Source organism: Papilio xuthus, unplaced genomic scaffold, assembly GCF_000836235.2.
Source record: "Papilio xuthus unplaced genomic scaffold, Pxut_1.1 DF827461.1, whole genome shotgun sequence".
NCBI lineage: Eukaryota > Metazoa > Arthropoda > Insecta > Lepidoptera > Papilionidae > Papilio > Papilio xuthus.
This window is the reverse complement of record NW_013531188.1, coordinates 2,012,362-2,019,967: the sequence shown is the minus strand read 5'-3', so window position 1 is coordinate 2,019,967 and position 7,606 is coordinate 2,012,362.

Below are 7,606 nucleotides of genomic sequence, written 5' to 3'. Positions count from 1 at the left end.
TTTATTATTATAGCACATATTGTAATTAGGTCACCATTGACTCAATAAAGAAAACTGCTGCTTTACGACTATACTCAGAAAGTAGGTAATAGAGCGCTAAGGGAACTTTTATTACGCTACTCAATAACGTATCTCATAATATTGTGTTTATTTCAACTTCAAGAATGAATAGGCATAACACCAGGGGTGGTCAAACATTCGATTGCGATTATTAGTCCGGTCTATCACAACAAGGCAAAACATATAAATACGTAAAACATAACAGAATATGATCGGACGCAATGCTCACATTTATATACACCCCGTTCGAACACCCAACACATACACACACATTGGTACACTTAAACATTTATTAATTTTTAACTAATTTAGCTTTTTATTATTATTAAATAATTATTAAATTATTGCTCAACTTTTAAAATTTGTACATACGCAATGTAACTTATAGGAAGTCATTGGCTCCTTTAATACAGGGAGACCTAGTAAAGGAGCCAAGGTTATAATGAACCAGATTTGTTGAATGTACAATAAAACTTTATTATTATTATATAAATAGGTATATACTTAGAATAAATGTCAATTTCATTTTAGTTTTAATAAAATAAAGATCTTACTTCTTACTAATCTTACTAATAATAAATCCGAATGTTTGGATGGATGGATAGATGTTTGTTAGAAGGTATCTCCGAAACGACTCAACGGATGTTGATGAAAAGATGTAGAACATAGTCTGGAAGAACATATAGGTTACTTATTAAGTTTTTTAATTCCACGCGAACGGAAACGCAGACAACAGCCAGTAATTCATAATTGTGTAGTGAACTATGCTCTTCCAATTATGATTTCGAGAAGTTTGTAATTAGTAGATCGCACAGAGTTTTGAAAGTAAACAATTAATCTTTGGTTTTATCAAGTTGGCCACCCCTGTACTAAATTAAATCGTAATCAAGCGCTGCTTTAGATTTTTTTTAAAACATGATTTACTTTATGGTAGTAAGAACATTTATATTGATACACGCATCATCATCACCATTATCAGCTCAGATATATGCAGGTTGCATCACGATGTTTTCCTTCACCGTAAGAACGTCGGATATATGTACATATGTAAATCGGAAATCGAAAAACACATTGGTACATGGCGGCATTCGAACGCAGGACCTGCAAATTGCAAGTCAAGTGCTTGACCACTGAGCCACCGACGCTCTAATGATAGATGCATTTATTAATATTAATAGAGAAATTAAATTATTTGATTTTTTTTTCTTTATTAACTTCAAGTTTTATATTTTCATTTATCTCAAATTTCCTATATTATAATCTCTCGAAAATGTACAAGAAATTATTTCAATTAAAACAATATAAAACAAAAGCAGCTGTCCCAAAGAATTTCCTACTTCCTCGTTCAGGATGATTTACCGCCGAGCATAACGCCCTCTAATTTGCATTCCGTCTACAATATAAATGATCATAGCCGTCTTAAATTTAATTTATACTAGCAAATGTTATGCTATTAAAAATAAATCATCTTTTATACTATCATTAAAATCTAGTTGCAAAACAATTGGATCTGAGAGAGAAAAGAAACGAATAAGAAGGGTTCTTAGAAGTTTTGTACATTTAATGTTAATAAGTCATTTTGAATACTAGTATCCCTAGGTCTCTCTGGAAAGTATTTCAGGCTACTGGAAGTTACTAGGAGACCATATAGACTTCGGAACAAACGAATTAATTCAAAGATATATGTGAAGTCAACCTACCCTGACTGTGCCAGCCTGGTTGACTATGACCGAATCACCCCTAACTTAGGATAAGTGTAATCCCCCTCAGTGGGAACGTATAATTAGCTGATGATGGAAAAAAAAACTATTTATATTATTTCATGCTTACACGCCAATCACTAGAAAATAGTAGACAATCATAGTAAATGTTATCAGAAAATGAAATCATGAAGGCCGGAATATTACATTATTACGATCTCCCAGCTAATAAACTACCGAGACCTTTGATGTAATAACACATATTCCGCAAATTAATGTTAGATAAACCACAACTTAGTTACTAAGATATCAGATCATATAAAATAAATTGCTGTTAAAGTATGTCTACTTTTGTAAGTAATCTTATGTTTCCTATAGTGTAGTATTAATTAGGACATTGTACTGTAGACCTGACTTTGTTTGCATGGTATTCAAAAATAATTAGTAGCCTATGTGTTCTTTCAGACTATGTTCTACATCTATGCCAAATTTCAGCAAGATCTGTTGAGCCGTTTTGGAGATAACTTCTAACAAACATCCATCCATCCAAACATACTCAATTATAATATTAGTAAGTTACTAATATAGTAGATAGCTTATCGGATCGAATATATAAAGTAATAAGATTGGAAAATATTTTAATTACCTGTCAAAAGCAGTATATAAGAAACTGGTGAGATTTTCATAGCGTTCAAGAAAATAAATACAATGTTATTGAATAAACATTTTTTTTAAATTTCTTTTTTATCAAGAGAAGAAGGCAAACGAGCGGTGGGAACACCGAGGTGATAACCAACATGGACATACGCAACACCAGAGCAACCGCAGAAGAACGCAGCTTCTTATGGAGATAAAATGCTCGCAAATGGCCATATTAATATAATAATTTAACCTACAATACATCAATGCATAGAAGAATTAACAAGCATTAAGATCCAAGTGTGATTTTTTCGGTAGGAGAAATTTGAAAAAACTTATTCATCCAGAAATTGATAGAATATATCTTAGATAAGATAGAATTTAACTATTATAAAAGACTGTAACCTAGCTTACATGAACTTGATAGACATGATGAGGATAAAGATCTGCGACTATAGGTCGTTATCTTGTTTTAATCGTGGCACTTAAGAGATTCGTTAGCCACAGAGGTTCAGGCGTTAAGCCTTCTTTCACCTTAAGCACCTCTCTGGGCAAAAGGGAACTTTTATAATACGGGTGAAAGTAGACAAAAGGGGCCACTTAAAATTTATGAATGAAAAGTTTTAAAGGCTTAAATTATTTAAATTTTGCTTTCGATAAAATTACTTTTAACTTCAAGAGCAAGACTCCTGTTAGCGATTTTTATTCAAAGTCACTACCTGAATTAATTATTTGAGTCGTGTTATCTGAAATAAAAGTACGGCTTAAGGCTATATTTCCTTCTATCTTCGTAGTCAGTTCTCTATAGAGTACAACGAACATAATCCATTCATTCAAACAGTCGTATTTCATTGAATTCACAGACAAAAGTGTTTGTGAAGTCAGAGGTCCTTCAATATCAATTCCGTCCAACTGTCGTCCGCTCCGACGTAATCCAAAGGCAAGTGGAGGACGAGTAAACCCGGAGTGACATCCAATGCCGCATTGTTCCTACTCCTCTTTGTCTACTACGAAATGCAACCGAAGTCCAACTAAATTGAACTTGTTAACTTTATCAAGGTGTCATTTTAAAATTTAATTTATTTTTAAAATTTCTTCAATACTAAATTATCTTTTGAAGTCGTCTACTTGTAATAGAATCTTGTTAAATAAATCCTAATAAACGGTTAAAATTATTGAATTGAAATAACGTTGATAATTCAAGGACGAATTACGATACACATTTCGTTACATGAAAGAGATGAAAGATATAATGGAGTACGTGAGTAATAGAGACCGTCGTATTTTACTAAAGTCATCGCGATCACATCTAGGCTATAGATTTTTTCAACAACACTATCACAGAAAATAAAGAAGATACATTCATAGGACAATTATGAGAGCTTTCTTTCTCTTCTCCAAGGCTTTGTTATAATACACTTTTAGATATTATTAGTTAGTATCCTTTGGCGCGAATGGTGCGCTGTCGTTACCAAGTCAATTGTCAGATTAAGGGGACATAAATGTCGACATTTTAGTAAGGCTAGTGTTGCGCCAGTACACCGGCACAGTGTCGAATTGTCTTCCTAACAAAACATACTCATTCAAACAGAACTCCTGTGAAAGTTAGCTAAACTTTCACAGGAGGCAAAGTATTAAATACTACAAGTCAAACTCAGCTATATCTTGGTAACTTGTGAACATACAAAGTTGCTCGCATGTGACCGTTTGTTTTGTAATATACTACTGGTCGTTTAGATTAAAGTTCCTAATTATGTTTTCTGAACAGTGGTTAATTTAACATTTCGAATATCTTTTTCTTTTAGTACGATAGTTTGAAAATTAATTATAAATAATCTTATAATTCTGATTGTGTTACCTCTGAAATTGATCAAGGCTGTTAGTCATGATAAAATGGAAATAGACACTTCGCAAAAACATTACACATTTGTCAGTTAGCAATCTTATTAATATTATAAATGCGAATGTTTATTTGAAGGTATCTCCAGATCGGTTGCATGAATCTCGCTGAAATTTACCATAGATATAGAACGTAGCCTGGAAGAATACATTGGGTACTTATTTAGTTTTTTATTTAATTCCACGCGGACGAAATCGTTGGTGACAATTAGTACTAAATAAAAGGAAATAATAGGAAAATATCGTGATGCAACCTGCACATATCTTAGAAGAAATTCATAGATATGTGTTAAGTCAACCAGCCCGCACTGGGCCAGCATGGTTGACTATGGTCTAGTCACCCCTAACTTAGGGCAGGCTCCGAGCCAATCGGTGGGGACGTACAGTGAGCTGATGATGATGATGAAAAAGAAATACTTATAACTTTTTAGCTACGCGTATTTTACGCATCCTGTTTTTTTCATGTTACATTGTTACTTTACCTTTCTATCTCAAATAGTAACACGAGATGATATAATACAAATAAGAACTATGTACTGTGTAATCTCGTAAAGATCAATTCCCAAGTTATAGGAAAACTTCTTGAGAAAGTTACGACAACTCTACAGTTGATACTAATTCGTTACGATTGTTGCTAAACTTACTAACTATTACTACACATAATTTCTTATTTACTATACTATATTTATTTTGCTAGATGCTTACTGTTATGCGTAAACGTAGTGTTGTTGGTCTCGAGAGTACACGCCATAAGTACATGCCGGAGAGAGAGGACGTCAGTCGACCTTTGGGCCGGCAACACGCGTTGGTACTTTAACGAGCCAAATATAACGCAACGAATGCTACACTTACACAACAAAGTTGACTATCGTGATAGCAGGACACAAAATTTGTAAAGTACTGAATAGTTAATTGCATATAATTGTAATTAATTTCGTCTATAATTATGACCTATCAATCTCTAATAATGTCCGAAATTATGTGCATTAATTAACAACGTATATATTCAAAAACCCGAGGAAATGCAACATATATTTTTTTCTTTTGATAAAGTATTGATTGGTGAAACAACTTACCGGTTTACGTCATATTTTAAGGAACACTGTGAAATATTTTCGGTTGAAATTTTGTGTCACAGAATTTTCCAAAAAATGAACTCCGGAATTTAAGTATTTTCAATATTGTTTAGCTATCAAAGGTCCGTATGGCGTTGGCGTATACCTTATGAATATTAATTTGATACTTTGCCGATGGAAATGTTGCAAAAAACGTAAAGTGAGATAATTTTTTGATATGCTTATGAATATCAAAAACATTCATCGTTTGCGGATCTCAAGTAGATTCTTACAATTTTATTGCAACTCAAAAAAAAACTTGCTTTAAAAGTATGTAAAAATATAACAAAATATTCGTAATACTCCTCAATTATGATTATTAACAACAATAAGAACTTAACTCATTGCCGCAACCCATAGGCGTTAGGTGGCAAACTTCTATTTGGCGCGAAATGTTCTTCGATTCTTCTACATTCATACATTTATAAACTTTAAACTTGTCAACGTTATTTTATTGTGCAACAAACGAGGAAATAAAAGCGTTAAAGTAACATTTTGCAAAAACATTTCTAAACGCTTTTAGCTTGGAAGCGACGAAGCGAATATTGTTTGTATTCGACGGATCTGTTTTGAAGCTACGTCTAAACATCTACACATAGAACACTATTAGGTTAGGATATATGGAAAATAGAGATTACTTACCTGTTGCAGCATACTTCGATCCACGACTGAGCAAATTCACTAATATTTTTTCTAGGAAAAAATGTAAGGTAGATGAAGAAAAAAACTGTCAATATAACACGTAAACACACCGTTAAATAATTAAAAATACAGTGTGAAAATATCTTTACTACATGTTTCACAAAACTTATCAAATTATTAATTTATTTAAACAATTCTGTGAAAGTTATGAGCTCTAGTAGTAGGTATAAAAATATAAGCTGTCACTAAACTGTCATAGATTAAGTAATGTTGTACGAAGAGTATAAAACCTGCAACCGTTGACTTTTTAATTTTATTTTAAAACACATGCCAGTGTTATTTTACATGTTGTCATCAAAAGCATTTTGTTTTAAAATACAAATAATTTTAGCATAAAAGTTTTGGCAGCCGCCTGGTTTTACGAGGGTCAGTGTTTACATCTGTCAGGTTATGACTTTGTTATGACGGTGTGCAAAAGTTTGTGAGGCGCACAACTGCGGCTGACTCCATAAACAGTTATGTTTGTTGTTGTTGACCTTTCTGACTTGTTTCGAATTGCTGCTGTTGTCTTAAATGAAACGTTTTTGATATTATCTACTTCTGACTGTATGGTTCAGAGCAAACGTTTTTTGTTGAGTGTTACGCTATGCTTACATTAGGGGAATCAATGTTTTCACGACTTTTATTCTTTTAATTTTTACTTTTTTATTTCATTGATTAGTTGACAGCATTAGATCATTAAAACCTTCATAATGTAAAATGCTTCAATATTCGGTATCTGATTAAAGAGAATGAATGTTTGCGATTATCATTAGTTACAGCGGCAGTCGCTCCGCGTCAATTATCGAGCTCGGCATCAAAGAGCTTCGTCAAAACGAACCCGTTCTATAGGGATGTACTCGCAATACGACGCCATTTTCAAAGAATACAATCAAACGTTACGAATATCGATTACAAATAGGTTAGAATGGAATATATTATTAATTAAATTGATTTTATTATTTTACCCTTATTTTTTGCCGAATACTACAGAAATGCAACATAGATTTAAAAAAAATCACAATTTAAGAATTTCATCAGTAGGATTTATTTATCAATGTCACCTATAAATCGACTTCTACAGTCCATTGTCATACTTTGGTGGTGCAGGAAATAACCAACTTTTTCTTCCGTCGATAAATTCTTCCGCTCTTATGGGTCTCGTAAAAATGGACTTTACTATTTTGCAATACGACGAAATTCTACAATACGTTGCAATCAAAACCAATGCAGTGTTACACATCACTACGGAATACTCAATAATGTTTGCACTCGTAATGAACGTTGCTATTTACAGCGTAGATATGTTTCATATTTTTGAATTTTCTAATTAGACTTTGCAAATAAAAAAGAATGAAAATCAAGTATGAATAAATATTCTATTTTTCGTTTTAAAATTTAAAGAATATTCTTTGACTTCATTTTGTTAAAGCATCACATTTACGTTTTCCAACGTTTCTAGAAATAATATTATAATTCAACAATCAAAAGGCGAAATACAAAACATATTTT